The sequence below is a fragment of the Gekko japonicus genome, unplaced genomic scaffold (assembly GCF_001447785.1).
Source record: "Gekko japonicus isolate JY-2015 unplaced genomic scaffold, Gekko_japonicus_V1.1 scaffold6, whole genome shotgun sequence".
NCBI classification, from domain to species: domain Eukaryota; kingdom Metazoa; phylum Chordata; class Lepidosauria; order Squamata; family Gekkonidae; genus Gekko; species Gekko japonicus.
In genome coordinates this window covers 33,849-53,741 of record NW_015166417.1, presented here as the reverse complement: position 1 = coordinate 53,741, position 19,893 = coordinate 33,849, and positions in this window count along the sequence as shown.

The window sequence follows — 19,893 nt, the reverse complement described above, 5'->3', positions numbered from 1 at the left end:
AAAGGAATGTTTTTTGGCTAATTTTGATTTTTTTTTAAATTAGATTTCTCTGTGCCTATCTGGGCTTTCATTTTCTTTCAAAAAGACCCTGATTAGGAGTTACAACACTTGGACTGACTTCCATTGTTTAATAATCTAATTCCATTGGATTCCATTGTTTAATAATGGAAGTAGATGGCTAAGTATTTAAAATACACTTATGGTTCCATATGTTCCAGTTCAACATGTCTCCCTTTCTCCCCTCTCACCTCACTAGCTGCCTTTCTTCACTCCTCCTTTGCTTTTTGAACTGTTTCATTATCATCATGAACACCTGAGTGGATTTTGTTTTCGTTGGAGAGATCGCCCTCTTCAGTTCTAACAGATGAAGGAAAAAAAAAAGAAACCTAAGAGAACAGCTTGCAAGCATTATTAGTGGAAAGGAGCAAGAGTCCAGTAGCACCTAAGAAAATTTGTGGCAGGGCATGAGGTTTCATAAGTCACTGCTCACTTCTTCAAATACAGCAAGAATGCGAGTCCATTGGTCCTTATCTCGAGTGGAGTGATTTCAGATGCCAAATGACAATAGTGGGTGTTGGTAATGAGACAGGAAACCTAGGTCTCAATTCAGCCTGGAGGATGCATTGATCTTCATTATCAGTTGCAATTCAGCTGTCTCACTTTCTAATCTCACTTTGAAATTCCTTTGTAAGAGAACTGCTACTCTTAGGTCAGCAGTGTCCTGGAAGGTTAAATGTTCCCCCACTGGTTTTTGAATGTTGTGGTTTCTAGTGTCAGACTTATGTCCATTTATTCTTTGCATCCTCCTGGACTGAATTCTCTTGGACCTTCCTGTCTCATTACCAATGCTGGTATCTCCACTCCTAATACCCCTCTCTATATCACACCTAATCCAATCAAACCTGCTGTTGTCATTCAGCTGCTATTGCCATTTGGCATCTGAAATTCACCTTTATAAAGTTTATATCTCCAGTACCTCATGTAATGTTTTATGGTATGCATGGTTCAGCTCGACAAAGTGACATTTATGTTAGATCAAGCCCTCGTAACAAATGAGTGACACCTCTGGTCTAGAGGTCTTTCTGCTTACAAAGTTAACAGAGATTATTTTTTGGCTGCTAGGCTGCACTGGCCCCTGAATCTGAGGAAGCATGTGTGGAGAATCATGTTGAAAGAGCCAGGTTGGGTTCTTTTAGTCTGGGAGTGAGAAGATGATCACAATAGCCAAGCTGTTCATTGGGAGGATTTATTTAGCATTTTCTTGAAAAAGCTGAATCCACACAAATAGACAAGTGTTGTGCGCTGTTTGGAGAGCGTAATGATAATTGCCCCACATATATTCTTATGGTTTAAACATTTTACAATTCCCCTTCAAGGCAGTCAAGTTCACTGAAGATTTATGGATGTATACCGAGGTCTCCCCTGCTGTTGTACCGTAAGTCCTTTCAAGCCTTCAGGGATCATGTAGTGCCATAGAAGCATTGTTCCTTTGATCCATTTTGCCCTGCTCCCCAGCTCAAGTAGGCTAGAAGTACATCTCTAAACTAAGGTGCTGGAAGCTGCATATGTGATCCAGCATACACTAGACTGGCAGTAGGTTATATATAACAACTGTTCACAGGAATATTTCAAAGTGCTGATTTTTACGTTGAAGGTCCTTAAATGGCTTGGGGCCAGGGTACTTGAAAGATCACTTTATTTTGCACTGTCCTATATCCCAGTTAAGATCCTCCTTACAAGCCCTGTTCTCTATGCCCCTGCATGCTGAAATGGTGACCAGAAACAGGGCTTTTTCACTAGCGGCCCCTTACCTGTGGAATGCTCTTCTGCTTGACTCTTGCCTTGTGACTGCTCTTTTAAGTACCAGTATGAAACTTTTTTAAAAAACCCAAGCTTTTAATTATGGGGTTTTATTTGTTTTATTAGGAATAAGGCCTGTTGTGGAAATAAATACAATGAGTTCTAGAAAGAGGCTCTGGGAGAGTGCCCCAGCCTTGGGCACTCAGCGCCAATTTTCTGTGGCAACCTCAGCAGGGTATAATGACCCAGAGTCCACCATTTTCTCCAGAGGAACTGATCTCTGCTACTGTCAAACTCAGGCCTAACTTTTATTTCTTTAAATTTTGCTTTCCCTTCCCTTTGCTTGTCATGTATGAGTGCATGGGGGTAGTAGCTGTAACCATTTCTCAAAGTGTGCCCCAAGAGTTGGTTCTCATTTGGAGACTTTTTTCACATCGCTAGGTTAGATTGGGCACTATATATCCGTCTATGTTGCCATAGAAATGCTTGGGATAGATGTGACATATGAATGTGTGGAATTTTATGCTTTTACCTATAACCTGTGATTTCCCACCCCTAGAACAGTTCGAATACTTGGTCATGCCTTTTGGATTGGCGGGAGCCCTTGGTGTGTTCATGAACTTGATCAATGAAATGTTGCACAAGCACCTGTTCAAAGAGGTGGTTGTTTATTTAGATGACATGTTAGTGTACTCACAAGACTTGGAGTCACACATGCAGTTAGTTGGAGAGGTCCTAACAGCACTGTATGACAACCACCTCTATGCCAAACTCTCTAAATGCAAGTTTCATAAGGAGGAGTTAGACTTCTTGAGCTACCATATCACCCAGGAGGGGTTGGGCATAGACCCCCAAAAGGTGCAGGATATGGTGGGGTAGGAGCCCCCACATATCCAAAGGCAATTACAGTCATTCTTGGGGTTCACTAACTTCTATTGTGCCTTCATTCCCAATTTTGCCCAAGTGACTTTACCAGTGACTGACTTGTTGAAAATGAAAGGGCTGGGACCAGACAGTAAAAAAGGGGGAGTAAATTGATGTGGTCCCCAGAATGCCAACAAGCGTTGGACAACTTAAAAACTCTGTTCACCTCCAAACCCATCATCCATCACCCAGATGAAACCAAAGCCTTTATTGTACAGGTGGATGCCTCAGATGTGGCAATGGGGGAGGCAAATTTACAAAGAGGCAATGATGGGAAATTATACCCCCTCGCCGACATTTCCAAAACGTTCTCTGGGGCGGAGAGGAACTGGGCGGTGTGGGGCAAGGAGGTGGCGGCTATAAAGTTAGTGCTAACTACCTGAAGGTACTGGCTGGAGGGGGCCCGAGTCCCATTTGAGGTCTGGACTGATCATAAAAACCTGGAGGCCCTCAAGAGTCCATGCCACCTCAATGCCAAGCAGTTATGCTGGGCGGAGTTTTTCATCAAAGTTTCAATTCACACTTAAACACTTCCCTGGGAAATCAAATTTCTTAGCCGATGCCCTGTCCCACCTCCCACAACACGCTAGCCAATGTGATGAGGTCATAGACACTATGTTTTCCCCAGCCCACTTGGGCGGAGCAATAATGACACAGAGCCAGGTGAAAGCGGGGAGGGAAGTGGGGCCAGGCAGCTGGACTGAGAAGCTGAAAGCCACGCTCACTCCCCAAGAGTTAGAGACTATTTAAAAAGAGGGCTCTCTGTGCCAAAAGGAAGACAGGTGCTGGTACAAAGGTGACAAACTGTTCATCCTCTCCGTGTTGCAAGGGGAAGTATTATCCATGGGACACGACAGCAAAATGTCAGGACATTTTGGGTATTTAAAAACCCTGCATTTGATCCAAAGACAATTTTGGTGGCCTGGAATGCAGGGGGACATTTCCAAACATGTTGCCAATTGCCAAATCTGCTTAATGAGTAAACATAGAGGAGGGAAGGTGCCAGGTCAACTTCAACCCCTGGAGACCCCTGAGAGACCCTGGGCTGTGATTTCCATGGACTATCACCAAGTTACCCCCTAGCCAGGGTAAGACAGGGTAAGGTTGTGGTGGATCTATTTTCTAAACAAGCTCACTTCGTGCCCTGTAAGCAAGTGCCCACAGCCAAATAACTAGCCAGAATGTTTCTGCAGCATGTGGTACGACTGCATACGGTGCCCTGCAAAATAATTTTGGAGCATGGGTCACAGTTTGTTGCCAAGCTTTGGAAAGAACTGATGAGCCTTTTGGGTGTGGAGCAAGGGCTGAGCAGTAGCCATCACCCAGAAACTGATGGTCAAACAGAACACACTAACCAAGTGTTGGAACAGTTCCTCATGTGTTTCATTAACCACCAACAGGACAATTGGGTTCAATGATTACTGTTTGCGGAATACAGCTATAATAAGTCTGTGCATAGTTCCATAGGGATGTCTCCTTTCAAAGCAGTACATGGATATGAGGGAGGTCCCTTGCTTACAATGGATCTGTGTGAACCAATAAAAGGAGATGCCCAACTCTGGTGGTGTACTGTGACTAAGGGTTGGGACACACTTCAGAAAACTTTGAATAAAGCTAAGGAGGATTATAAATGTTATGCTGACAAAGTGTGGCGTCCCTGCGTCTCCCGCTCAGGTCGCCCTCCCGTCGCCGTGGTTCCAGGCGATACTCAAGGCCAGGGTCGTGCCGGGGCCCCCGGTGTGTCAGCACGTGGAAGCAGGGAAAAGCTTATAGCATTGGAAGGGGGCTTGCCTCAGATGCGGGGCCATCAGGAGGTTACTTCACTTCCTTAGCCCGCCCTGGGTCTGGTCCGCTTTGGTTGGGATGCGTGCGTTCTCTCTGCCTGCTAACAATCGCACCACCCAGCCAACCAGCCCAGCAAGTCCTCATCGGCTCGCCTCTCCCTCACCTTTATTCCCTCTTCCCGAGCTGACCCACCCCCTGCCTCGGCCCCTCCCCCGTCTAAAGAGGAAGACGCCGAGGAGACTGCCTCCGTCCCTCCGCCCCCTGGCTCTTCCGGGACTCGTCCCCACAGCGTGGGTGTGCCGGCCACTCCGTGGCTCGTCAGCGTGGCGCGCGGGCGGGCCCTTGCCTGGCCGTTCTTCTCCTGTCGTCCCGGCGTGCCGGGCAGGGCTCGCCGGCTCGGTTCGTCGGCGGGGAGCCCGGCCGTGCTGTCTCCGTCTGCCGCCGGCCCCGGTGTGTTCCCTGTCGGCGGCCTTCCTCCTGGTGGGGTGTTGGTGAGTGCCGGGGTGGGGGCTGGTGTTGCGGCATTGCCTGTCTGTGCCCGGACTCCCCGGGCCCCCAGGGGGTCACTGGGGAAGTCCCGGTGGCTACCGGGACACAAAGCCAGGAGTTCTGAGTGGAATTTGGCTCCTGGGGACTCCATGTACATTTCTAAAAAAAAACAAAAAACTGTGGGGCCTACAGCCAGGGCGAAAGTTGGGGTGGAAATATATTGGCTCTTTTAAAGTAATCCGTGTAATCAATAAGGTTGCTGTGGAGGTGGAACTACCTAAGTCATTGCATTATGTGCATCCTGTGTTTCATTTCAGCTTATTAAAGAAGGACCCTGGACCCTCGCCTTAGACTCATCATCCTCCAGCATCTCCTTCTCCCCTAATGAACAGCAAACTCCAACAGGTGGTGGAGACCATCTTGGGTTCTAAGCTGAAGCGTGGCCAACTGTTCTATGTTGTAAAATGGAAGGGCTTTGGGCCAGAATATAATGAGTGGGTGTTAGCAAAACACATTAGGGCTGCTCGCCTTATTTAAGAGTTCCATCGCATTCATCCCCACAAGCCGGGAGGTTGAGGAGGCTTGGGGGGGACAGTATGTCAAGCTCAGGACAACTTTTGTTTCCTTAAGTTTTACTTTCCCTTCCCTTTACTTGCCCCAAGAGTTGGTTCTCATGAGATCAACCTTGGAGACTCTTTTCACTTGGCTAGGTTAGATAGGACACCATATATCTGTCTATGTTGCCATAGAAACACTTGGGGGTAGATGTGATGTATGAATGTGTGGAATTTTATGCTTTTACCTATAACCCGTGATTTCCTGTGGTTTTCTTCAGTCCTAACAAAAGTTCATGTACCTACAGCAAGCATATCTCCAATAAAGCATTTCACTGCCGAGAATGTGTGTGGAGAGTGTCTTAGCTGGAGACCTGACAGCTACCTGAAGAACAGTTGTAATTTTGAGTGATCTCCACCCCTCACTTGGACATTGGCAACAATGGTTCCCCAGGAGGAAATGTCTGGTTTGGAGGGTGGAGTCTATGGCATTGTATCTGTCTGAGGTCCCACCCCTCCTCAAACCTCACTCTCTCCAGGCTCCACCCCTCAAATTTCCAGGAATTTTCCAACCTGGAGGTGGCAGCCCTATCTCCTTCCCAGCCAACCATCAACCTACCTTTATCTACCCCTCTGACTTCAGCTTTCCATCTCCTCCCCCCTACCTCATGGAGAGCAGTTGTAATTTTGTGTGATATCCAGACCCCACCTGGAGATTGGCAACAATGATTCCCCAGGAGGAAATGGCTGGTTTGGAGTGTGAAGCCTATGGCATCGTACCTATCTGAGGTCCCACCCCTCCTCAAACCTCACTCTCTCCAGGCTCCACCCCTCAAATTTCCAGGAATTTTCCAACCTGGAGGTGGCAGCCCTATCTCCTTCCCAGCCAAGCATCAACCTGCCGTTATCTGCCCCTCACTCTTCAGCTTTCCATCTCCCCCCCACCTGCAGCCTCTACTGTGCTCTGAAGCCCTGACTGCTACATCACATTGGCTGTCATAGGGGGGCGATCTCAGCAGAATACAAGGACACAGAGTCCACCATTTTCTCCAGGAGAACTGATCTCTGCCATCTGGAGAGCAGCTGTAATTCTGAGTGATCACCAGCCCTCACCTCCAGGCAATAATGGTTTCCCAGGAGGAAAAGTGCAATTTTTCTCTGCAATGGGGACCAAAGCAGCTTACATCATTTTCCTCTCCCGCTTTTGACTTGCACAACAACCCTGTTTTACTGATAGAACCAAGCTTGGTTGCCTAGCAACAGGCACTGAGGGGAAAGCAGGGTTGCCAGCTCTGAGTAGGGAAATACCTGGAGATTTGGGGGGCAGATCCTGTGGAGGGAAGCATTTGGGGAGGTGAAGGACTCAGCAGGGTATAATGCCAAAGGGTTTACCTTCCAAAGCAGCCATTTCCTCCAGGGGAACTGATCTCTGTCATCAGGAGATCTCTAGGTCCCATCCAGAGATTGGCAACCCTAGGGGAAAGTCAATTGCACAGCAGGGGGTTGAAGAGAATGGTTTGACAGTCGCTGGCTCACCTCAGAAGCCAGCCAGCCATGGTGGAGCCAAGCAGGAGAGCCATTTTCACAGATTATTCTGACAGGAAAGTGACCAAGCTGGCAGTGGGCGGGGGTTACGCTGAAAATCTGTGACTGGTCCAAAATCACAGCTTCCACAGTAAGAACCTGGGTCTGGCAGGCCCTGCTCTGAAGATCTAACTGCTATGCCTAGGGTAGCCAACCTCCAGGTGGAGCTTGAAGATCACTGGGTATCACAACTTAACTCCAGACAACAGAGTTCCCCCCCTGGAGAAAATAACTGTTTTGGAGGATGGGCTCTATGGCATTCTGTTCAGCTGAGGCCTCTCCACTCCCCAAACTCTGACTTCCTTAGAGTGGCTTCCTTATACACAGAATATCCAGGAATTTCCCAACCTGGAGCTGGCAACCCTAGTCAGGACTGACCCCAATGAGTTCCTCACAAAGGCCTGGAAAGGGTTTCCTTCCTTTGTCTTTTTACTGACAGAACCAAGCTTGGTTGCCTACCAACATCCATTGAAGGAAAGTCCCACAGAGGAGCCAAGCAGGAGAAGTGTCTTCGTCGGGAGAGATATCCATTTGCCGGTTATTCTGACAGGGAACAGTGGCTGAAGTGGGAGTGGGTGGAGAAGAGGAGCAGACCCAGCACCCAGCTAATGGCATGCAAGTACTCTTGAGTGGCAGCTGACGGGCATATGGCTGATGGAGTGCATTGCACAGCCAATGGGAGAGCTGGAAATGGCCAATACATTAAGAGGATTATTATATAGAGATGATCTGCATCTAGCCCATAGACAGTTCAACAGGGTATTTTTCATGGGATGTTTCTCAGTATTGATAATTTATATTATTTTTTCTTGTGTGTCAACTCAAACAGGTCTCTGGAGAGGTAGCATATATATTCCCTAAACAGATAAACTGATTTGTGATACATTTGTTTTGAAAAAGATTGGCCAGCATTGACCTTTGGGTGCGGGGTTTGATCCCATTCTCCTCTTTGTGGAGTACAAAAATGGTTACTGCTATTGATTTGTTTCATTTACTTTATTTTAAAGATATTTTATACAATGTATATGTACAGTGCCCCCTCATGGATCACTGCCTTGTCATGGCGAGGGGGCTTGCGTAGTTCAATGAAGCTGTGGGCTATGCCGTGAAGGGCCACCCAAGACGGACAGGCCACAGCAGAGAACTCAGACCAAGAGTGATCCACCTGGAGAAGGAAATGGCAACCCACTCCAGTATGTTTGCCAAGAAAACCCCATGTACAGTATCAAAAGGCTAAAAGATATAACGCCGGAAGATGAGCCCCTCAGGTCAGAAGGTGTCCAATATGCTACTGAGGAAGAGCAGAGGGCAAGTACAAGTAACCCCAGAAAGAGTGAAGCGGCTGGGCCAAAGCCGAAAGGACGCTCAGTTGTGGATGTGTCTGCTGGTGAAAGGAAAGTCCGATGCTGCAAAGAACAATACTGCATAGGAACCTGGAATGTAAGATCTATGAATCAAGGTAAGCTTGACGTGGTTAAAAATGAGATGGCAAGACTGAACATCGATATCTTAGGAATCAGTGAACTTAAGTGGACAGGAATGGGCGAATTTAACTCAGAAGACCATTATATCTACTACTGTGGCCAGGAATCTCGTAGAAAAAATGGTGTGGCCTTTATAGTCAACAAGAGAGTGCAAAAGTCAGTACTGGGATACAATCTCAGAAATGACAGAATGATTTCAGTCCGATTCCAAGGCAAACCACTATATAATTTGCAGTCAAAGATGGAGAAGCTCTATCCAGTCAGTAAAAACAAGACCTGGAGCTGACTGTGGTTCAGATCATGAGCTACTCATTGCAAAATTCAGACTTAAACTGAAGAAAATCGGGAAAACCACGAGGCCATTCAGGTTTGACCTAGATCGCATCCCTGATGAATATACAGTAGAGGTGAAGAATAGATTCAAGGGTCTGGATTTGATAGATAGAGTGCCTGAAGAACTATGGACAGAGGTTCGTGACATCGTACAGGAGGCAGCAATCACCACCATCCCAAAGAAAAAGAAATGTAAGAAAGCAAAGTGGCTTTCTGATGAGGCTTTACAAATAGCAGAGGAAAGAAGGAAAGCGAAAGGCAAAGGCGAAAAGGAAAGATTTACCCAACTGAACGCAGATTTCCAGAGAACAGCAAGGAGAGATAAGGAGGCCTTCCTGAATGAACAGTGCAAAGTAATAGAAGAAAACAATAGAATGGGAAGGACTAGAGATCTCTTCAAGAAAATTGGAGAAATCAAGGGAGCGTTCCATGCAAAGCTGGCCATGATAAAGGACAAAAACGGTAGGGACCTAACAGAAGCAGAAGAGATTAGGAAAAGATGGCAAGAATACACAGAAGAACTATACAAGAAAGACCTCGATGTCCTTGACAACCACGACGGTATAATCACTGACCTCGAGCCAGACATCCTGGAATGTGAAGTTAAATGGGCCTTAGAAAGCATTGCTAACAACAAAGCTAGTGGAGGTGATGGTATTCCAGCTGAGCTATTCAAAGTCTTAGAAGATGATGCTGTTAAAGTGCTGCACTCCATTTGCCAGCAAATTTGGAAAACGCAACAGTGGCCACAGGATTGGAAAAGATCAGTATACATTCCAATCCCAAAGAAGGGCAATGCCAAGGAATGTTCAAACTATTGCACAATTGCACTGATATCACATGCTAGCAAGGTCATGCTCAAGATCCTACAAGCTAGGCTTCAACAGTACGTGGATAGAGAACTACCAGAAGTACAAGCTGGGTTTCGAAGAGGTAGAGGAACTAGAGATCAAATTGCCAACATTCGCTGGATTATGGAGAAAGCAAGAGAGTACCAGAAAAATATCTACTTCTGCTTCATTGACTATGCTAAAGCTTTTGACTGTGTGGATCACAACAAACTATGGCAGGTCCTTAAAGAGATGGGAGTACCAGACCACCTCACATGTCTCTTGAGAAACCTGTATAAGGGCCAAGAAGCGACAGTTAGAACCGGATATGGAACAACTGATTGGTTTAGCATAGGAAAAGGAGTACGACAAGGATGTATATTGTCACCTTGCTTATTTAATATATATGCAGAGTACATCATGCGAAATGCTGGCCTGGATGAATCACAAGCGGGAATTAAGATTGCTGGGGAAAAGATCAACAACCTCAGATATGCAGATGATACCACTCTAATGGCTGAAAGTGAAAAGGATCTAAAGAGCCTCTTGCTCAGAGTAAAAGAGGAGAGCGCAAAAGTGGGCTTGAAGCTCAACATCATAAAAACTAAGATCATGGCATCCGGCCCCATCACTCCTTGGCAAATAGAAGGGGAAGTCGTGGAAGTAGTGACAGACTTCACGTTCTTGGGATCCCAGATCACCGCAGACTGTGACAGCAGCCATGAAATTAAAAGACACCTGCTCCTTGGGAGGAAAGCGATGGCGAACCTAAACAGCATGATAAAAAGTAGAGACATCACCCTGCCAACAAAAGTCCGCATGGTCAAAGCAATGGTATTCCCAGTAGTCATGTATGGCTGCGAGAGTTGGACTATAAGGAAGGCCGAGCGCCGAAGAATAGATTCGTTTGAACTATGGTGCTGGAGAAGACTCTTGAGAGTCCCTTGGACTGCAAGAAGAACAAATCAGTCAATCCTAAGAGAAATCAACCGTGACTGCTCCCTGGAAGGCCAGATAATGAAACTGAAGCTCAAATACTTTGGCCACCAAATGAGAAGGGAGCACTCACTGGAGAAGACCCTGATGCTGGGAAAGATTGAAGGTCAAAGAAGACGGGGACGGCAAAGGATGAGATGGTTAGACAGTGTCATAGATGCAACGAACATGAAATTGAGCACACTTCAGAGGACGGTGGAAGACCGGAAGGCCTGGCGGGAGCTGATCCATGGGGTCGCGAAGAGTCGGACCCGACTGTGCGACTGAACAACAAATATGTACAGTGTACACCAGTTATATGTACATTAAGAAATATATAATGCTGTTTATTGGCACACAAATAATTTTAAGAATGTGTGCATTTTACAGGGTAAATGTGACATCAAATATCAGGGCATGATGTGATTTTTTTAAAAAAATCTTAAGTTTGGTCCACAGAAGAGAGAAGTAAATTCAAAAGAAGGATTTCCAAGTTGAACAAGTAGGGATAAGAAATTCAAAATGGTTCCTGAAATTATAGCACATTAATCATTGTTAAAATGAAATAACATCTGTTCTGGGGTAAGGGGCTTCTGATCTATGATCTCGCTATCTCCAGTTGTCTATGGAAGTCCTTCTTGGTAAAAATTTTGTTGCTAGCACTGCAAGGTGGATTTGATTTAATTGGTGAGTTCATCAATGAAGCCTTGAGACAATTAAGCAGTAGAACCAATTTTAATTGGTGATGCTGGAAGTAAAGATTGTAATTTTTTAAAGGGTACTTTCATTCATGTGAGCTGCTATAGAGTAGACTGCAAAAGAAAATATAAAAGGCAATGTTTCCTTCTAACAATGGATTTACATTTTGTTAAATTGTAAATTACCTTACACTTCAAGTTCTCTTCAAGGCACCCGTATTGAGGATTTGGTGATACAACCATTTATTAAAATTATATCAATTAATTAACCATTTAATTGGCAGATGGTTAATCAACTAAAATTCTTTAATCGGTTAACAGCCCTATTTGTCGCTATGGCTGGTATGCTCAGTGGATAATTGGGACTATTCATCCAGGCTTGATTTATAAAACACTTTATTACTCCGCACTTCTGTACAGGAACTAAACTGAGAACCCCGTATAAAAAGGATTTATTTTGTCTCTGTTCTTCTTTTCCCTCTGATGTGACATATCTCATTCACTTTCAATCTAAACCTGTAAGTGCGATTTAAATGTATTTTATAGCAACAATTTGGGCCAATCTTGTGCAGTAATAAAAAGTGCTTTGTTGGTTATTGCTCCCCGTGGGCTTCTGCCTAAGTGCAGCATGTTATGTAAGGCCTAACCCTGCAGTCCTTAGTCAGGCAGAACTCACTGACTTTCTGTTATGATCTTGGGCTTCAGTGTTTGTTTATAATAGCAAGAGACAAATGCTTTGTCCAAAGGGGGGGGGGGTTATCATGGGATGATAGGCTAATATATGCCCCAATGGCCTTTTGTTCATAGATGGGGTGGCAGATGGGGAGAGCAAGTCTTGCTTCTTGTACTCCATATCTTTAGCTGCCAGTGGTGAGGACAAGGTAACACAGAATTTCACATCATGACATGGGGTAAGCACCGCTACATAGCATGAATAGGGAGAAATCAACAAGAAGGTGCCATTTTCAGTCTCACCTCTGGATGTGCACTAAAATGAGGTTCCCCCCTTAGAACAGTATGAAAACTGGGGACTCAAACGGAGTGCTTTGATATCAGTGGAGTTACAGGGACAAAGGATCCAGCTGCTGCCTATACATTATACAAATTGCCTATATTGGTTTCATAGACTGAACCATGTATTAGTGTTAAAATAATTTTTTTTCTTGTTGCAGTGTAACCTGTGGGGTATGTGTCTGACAGAATCAAGAAGTATTTATTCCATTCCTTAGTTTTGTCCAGATGTTTAGCTACAGGGTAATGTTACTACATAGATTAGCACAGCTGTCTAGGAGATACCATGCTAAATATGGAGAGCATCTGTGATTTATCTAGGGAGGTTGAATTTCAATTAATTAAATGTGCTGCTAGCTTGCTAAGATCTTTTGCATTACTATTAGAAACCTGACAGTTTTAAAAGACACAGGGAATTTGGGCATCAGTCGAAGTAAACAATATTTTCCAGATCATGAATTTTTTGCCAGGTCTTTGAAAGGTAAGCTAACTAGGTTGCTAAAGCAGTTGACTTCTGTTCCCCAAGGTGTGATATATTTAGGTATAAATGCTTCTCATGTGGAATGGTTGCCTCAAATTCATATAGTCTGTATCTGATTCGTTGGGCTGGTAAACTCCAAGATGGTCAGATTCAGTGCAGTTGGAAGAGAAGGGGAGCATTTAATTTACATATTAGGCTCTTTTTGTAGCAGGAACTCCTTTGCATATTAGGCCACACACCCCTAATGTAGCCAATGCTCCAAGAGCTTACAGAGCTCTTCTTACAGGAACTACTGTAAGCTCTTGGAGGATTGGCTACATTAGGGGTGTGTCGCTTAATATGCAAATGAGTACCTGCTACAAAAAGAGCCATCTATCTATCTATCTATCTATCTATCTATCTATCTATCTATCTATCTATCTATCATCTATCTATCTATCGATAGATATAGATAGATATAGATAGATATAGATAGATATAGATAGATAGATATAGGTATAGATATAGATATAGATATAGATATAGATATAGATATAGATATAGATATACACTTGAACTGGTTTTACATTTTGTAACATTTAACATTAGGAATTCAAATGTTTGTATTGCACTCTGATTAGGTAAGAAGGGGCATCTGAAACTCCAATGAATATGGGATCCATTCAAGTTGCCTGAGTTGGCTGTCTTAATGCACCTTGGCTTGCCTTTCACTTTGCTATGGGCCAAGAGGGAAGAACTGATAAGCTATCTGTACAGTCATGCTTTATTATGAGTAGCAAAGAATGGCACTGGTTGTACTTGACCACTCCAGGCCTGCTCTCTGAGGCTTTTTTGGTTTTTTTTGCAGGCAGCTTTCCTTGGGGCTTCTCCACTAATAAGTATATTATGGTTGATGAACCAATGCTGCTTCGAGGAAAGTAGACACTCTGCAACAGACAAGAATTAAACTAGCCTGTTCCAGTATTTACACTGTGAGTCAGCATGACCATCTCAACTGCTATCTTTATATAACTGCTCTTACTCTGCTTGCCCCGCTCTCAAGCAGAATGGAACAGAATATTCTTTGCTTGTTTTCTAAGCTGGGGGTTTCATTTGGTCTCCTTCCCCCCCACCCCAGAAACATAGGCTGCAGTCACATGTGCCAGTTGAAGCGGAGGGGAAGCGAGGCTATTTCCTCTGGAGGAATTTGGCACGCAGTTGTGAGATCACATATCCCTTTGTAGCTGCAGGCTCAGCCTATCACTGTGTGATCAGATGTAACTGCAGGTGAGTCGGGTTTTTTTTGCCATTTGTTTCCCATGCGCATAAACAAGGAATCACACCACCACACTGAGGGCCCCCTATAGAGTATGCGATGATGTGCATGCTGTGAAGGGGGGGGAGGCACCAAGTTGGGATGGAATGATCAGACCATCCCAATGGCATGAGAACATGCTTGCGTGATCAGACAGGGGAAGTCCATCCATGGCCCTTCGGAACCCATTAGAGCTGGACTCTCCCTGGTGTTTTTTAACTCTGTTTCTGCGGTGGAGCAGCGCAGGTTGCCGAAGACTGCGGGACACTTCCCAGATGTTGCTGTCTGATCACATCCTTTAGATTCGTCAGGCATTTGCACCTATGTCGGATCTAAAGGCGTGTGTGATCACAGCCATAGAAACATATAGCTGGAAGGTACATCAAGGTTCCTCTAGTCCACCGCCTGCACAACATAGGAATTCAGAACTATCTCCCCCCCCCTTCTCCAGTGCCCTCTGCTCTATGCCCAGAGAAAGGCAAAAAAACCCTTCCAGGTCCCTGGTCAATCTGGCCTGGAGGAAAATTCCTTCCTGACCCTAAAGTGGCGATTGGCATTACTTCGGGCATGTAAGAAAGGGCCACGAGAGCCAAGCACTGGCTCATCTTTTCCTGCCCTCCCTCTCATGACCTGCCTAAATTCACAGAATCTGTATTGCTGTCAGATAGCCATCTAGCTTCTGCTTAAAAACTTCCAAAGAAGGAGAGCCTTTGTACCCAAAGGATTTAGTGTTAGCAAAGCTTCCATTAATTTGAACAGACTGAGACAGTATGGTTTCAAGGAGCATTTGTATGGGATTAGTGACTAAGGCTTTATTTATTTATGTTTAAAATTCATTTAAATATTTAAACTTTATTTTATAAATGTTATCCGCATAGGATTGCTTGACTGTGTTCTGGGAAAGCTTGTTTCAGATGATAATCCGAAAACAGCCATTAGAACCTTCCTAAATACCCACACATGAGCTGGTATTTCTTTAAATCACATAGAACAAGGATAGTCAACTAGTAGTCCAGTTGATTAGAGACTCATACAGCTGGCTCCCAGCAGCCATATAAAATTGTAACCAGGACAAGGAAAAGTTTGCCCACTGATCCACACATAATGAACATACAATTTTTTTTTTTTTTTTAAAAATGCAGGTTCCACTTTTTTAAGGACGTGCCTGGCATCTTCCATTAATTGCAAAATCCTCACAGCTGTGTGGTTTGAACTTTCTTATAGAGCTTGACCTCCTGAGAATGATTGGCTTTGTTGCATAATACATTTCCTTCTCTGAAGAACAGAGTTGGTCATTACAGGTCTGTAGGAAGGTACATTTAAAGGTATGTTAAAACTGGTGCGAGCGTTCTCAGTAATGTTAAGAGACTGTATAAAGCATTCTATATCTCATGATTGTCCCAGTGTCCCTTGTATCCAGGGTCTCCTGAGGAGAAGCTGAAGTGTTGACATGGAAAGATTTAATTTCTGAAGCCCCAGTCTACTTTGTTTGGATGAATAGGACAAATAGAGACATTTGTTTTAATATTTCTTATCTCGTTTCTCCAAATTGCAATTAAATAAGGTGGCTCCTAAGAAATTTCTTTTTTGAAAATCCAAGACATTGAATGTTCACAGAAAAAGAAATGCATTTTAATGTATTGTAGCCGCATGCATATAGCCTTTCCCCTCATATATATATGAGTGTCAAGAGTAATCGTCCCAACAACATTATACCAAGCCAATATTAATCAGACTTGCAGCTACAGCTTGCTCTACTTATGATTACATTTGTGATGTTTAGATGAATTCCCTGCCTTAATATTCTGTTAGAAGGTCTTTTGTCATTATTCAGACATTTGGAAAATGGATTTTTTTAATGAAAAAACCCCTAACACTAAATGTTTGCAAAACCTTCTGTAGAACACTTGCAACAAATTAAAAGTCTCGGTTTAATAAATGTGATGTCATAAATTGTATATAGAATGGGAAAGTATAAGAAGATAAACAATGTTAGAGTTAACTTTCATTGGTAAACTGCAACTATCTTGTTATGACAATCAGTGTATTAGAGAAGATAGGAATTTACTTTGCACCAAAATGCACATATACCTAAATTGTTCCCACAGATGGATGGTGCTGTATGAGGCAAAGGCTGCTTTTTTTAATGTGTCCAAAAGCTTATTAAATGTGGCATTTCCCCTCCAGTTACTGAAGAGATTCAATCAATTTCCTGTCATTAGGTCTGATTCCACTTAGTGTTGCTAATTTTTTTTTTTTGGGGGGGGGGATATGTTCCGGTGCGACAAGCAGAGATTCAGCAGGTGAAGCTGCTCCTGACATGGTGATATATTGAAAAGAAAACATGTCCCTGTTTAATTTCTTGTTCTTACTGCTGCTATTAAAGGTCCAGGAGCCCAAGGGGGGAGGGATGGCAGCCCAGATTACTTAACAAATGGGCAAAACCTGCTCTTCAATAAACAGGAAATGCTTACACATTAATTTAATAGAAGACTGAGCCAATTTGCCAAAGAGTTTGTCATGGAGAAGTCACAAAGTATGTAATAAACTTCTGGAACAGTCGTATTCTACAAACCAGGAGAACCTTCTTAGCAACCAGTTCTCTTTTGCACCCTCCTGGAAGGAATGTAGACTTCTTTCCCCTCCCAAAGTTCATGAGCTCATTTCCAATGCCTTGCAGTGGGTACCAATATCTGCCTTTTACAAACAGGAGAAATTTAACTTTGTAGCATTATGCTATGACCTACTCAGTGGAATTACAGCAGCAAAGTAATCCTTTAGGAGAGATGGCTCTATCAATCTTTGGATTTTTCTAATGTGGAAGCTACTCAATTGCATCTCAGAAATCAGGGAGGTAATTACTCATGCAGACAGCACAAAATGAAAGGGGAAAAATGCAAGTTCTGCTGAGTATCCCTTTTAGAACAAGCAGTGGAACAAGGAAAACAGCCTGTATAATCAGTCAAATTCTTCCACTAGTTTTTCAGGTGTTGAAGGCTACAGTGAGTATATATGCTATGAAAGTTAAAGTAAAGAAGGGCTTTAATGGAAGACTCCACCACTGTTGTTTTCGAAGTTCTGACTTCATTGCTTTAAATACCATTAGGATGAAACCCCTGAGAATTCTTTTCACAGAGGACTTGTACGAATGTTTTAAATAAAGCAGGTAGCATGCAAGTTCTTTACATAGCATAGCACCATCCTTTTACATATTTATATATGCAATGTTTGTGGGTTTCAGTTTCTTCCCTTTTGCTGTCTTAGGGCACAAACTGAATATTAGGTATCTTATTTGTTACTACAGACCATCAGGGGAACTGATCTCAGAAGGCAGGGCTGCTTTTTTTTTTTTTTTGAAAAAGAGGTGCTGGAACTCCTAAGAGGGAAATGAAGTTTTCATTCTGTATACTGAAAACTCATGACCTTTGAAACATTTTTAAAAGAGTTCTGTTGAAGAGATTCCGGAACTCTGTTCTGGTGCATTCCCCTAGAAAAAAGCCCTGTCAGAAGGCAAGTGGTTACCATTGTCTGAAGATATAGACACGATATCTGTGCTCTGACTTGACCTGTAACAACTTGCCAGAGGAGACTGGCTACGGTTTTAGAAATGCATTTAATCTGAAAAAGAATAGGTGGTGCCTTTAAAATATTTTATTTCATTATTGCATTAATATCCACCCTGGAATTCAAGGGGTTCTTAGAAGGGTTCTTAGAAGGTCTCCCATCCATTGACTAGAACCAAACCTATAGAGCTTTAAGAAGATTGTTGTGTTACCTGTCCTCTAATCATATATTGGAACATTTATGTTCTGCCTTTCTGCCCCCCTCCATGATGGCTAACAAACCATTAAAATAAGTATAAATTCCAATCCCATATGGGCACTAAAGTGAGAAAATACCCAATTGCATGGAAATAGCTGCAGAAATGTTATATCAGATGTCAAACCAACCATTAAAGACACAGGAAAGTAATGCTTTTGTTTACTGTCTCCAAAATATAATAAAGTTGGCACCATACAAATATCTTGGTGGGGTGTGTTCCATAAGTACTGTGTTACTACAGGGGGGGAAATAGCCTGGCTTGTATTCTGCTATGGAAAGGCCTCTGTTGGAAGAAGGCTCTTTAAGCTGGTGGAAGCCTTCAACTTTGGCTGAGTACAGTGGTAGGACACAACCTCTTTCTCTGGTTACCATCTGCCTTGCCCCAGAAGTCACGTTGCAGTTGGAGCTGAGCCTTTGGACTTGATTTTAGAGAGTGGGCAGCCAAGTCATTTGAAGCTTTATAGGCCAAAACCAGCATCTTGAATTGTACCCAAAAAGAAACTAGGTGCTGGTGAAGATCTCTCAACAACATCGAAATGTGTTCACTGGTCCTAGATAACCACCAGGCTCTGTGTTCTGAACCATATGTTTTTCAAGTTGTCTGCAATGGCAGCCCTGTACAGCACAGTCCAGTAATCTCACCTGGAGGTTACCAGAGAATGGATAACTGTCACGGCTATCTTTAGCCAAAAGGAGCTGCAGCTGAGGCAGGAACCAAAGATAACAAAAAGACCCTTGATGCTACAGATGCTAGGCTGGATCTAAAAGTACCCCGGAGCTTTCAACGTGATTCTTAAACGGGGTGCAACTGAACCCAAGACAGGTCAAACATCACCATAACTGAACCATTCACCAACAGAACTTTGACTGTGTTAAACTTCAGTTGATTAGACTTCATCTAGCACCTTAAAGACTCCAGTCTTCCAGAAGAGATGTAAAACAGTAATGAAGTCCCCCAATGTTAGGATACTGTTGGTTTGCTGGCTCAGCTCAAATACTGGTAATTTTTATTAGTTCTTTTAAATCATGGCTGTTGACTTTCATGTTCAATTTGCAGATGAACTGTAATGAAAAAAATTGGTATCAGTATTGGTCATTTTGCATTTGGAAATTAAAAGCAGTTCTTTTTTTCTAACTCGTTGCTGTGCTGCCCGAACAATACCTCATTGTGCTGGTGACTCAGAACGGTTGGCCAATTTATTTTTATTTCTTTGCATTATCTCTCTGCTTCTACATACAAAGTGTTTAACAATAAAACCTCAGGAAAACAGAACAGTAAAACATAATAGTAACCCCCCAATACAAATGTACATCAATAAAATCTTCAGGCCCTTGGCAACCTAAACAACCAAACTAGTAAGTAAATATAGGACATCAGTAAATAGTGCATTAGGAGCTGCGGTGGCTCAAGTGGTTAAGATGCTGAACTGCAGGCTGTGGAAGGTCAGTAGTTCAGCAGTTCGAGACCCTGGGTGCCGCATGATGGAGTGAGCTCCCATCTCTAGTTCCAGCTCCTGCCAACCTAGCAGTTCTAAAGCAAGAAATTGTAAGTAGATAAATAGGTACCCCTTTGGTGGGAAGGTAACAGCGTTCCGTGCGCCTTGGTGTTTAGTCATGCCGGCCACATGACCACAGAAACGTCTTTGGACAGCGCTGGCTCTTCGGCTTTGAAACGGAGATGAGCACCGCAACCCTAGAGTCGGACTCGACTGGCTTTCGAGCAAGGGAACCTTTACCTTTACTTAAATAGTGCATTAGTAACGACATTCAAAGCAGGCCTGTAGCTACAGTGGGGCATCTTGGGGCCCATCCTCCTGACTTACTGCCAA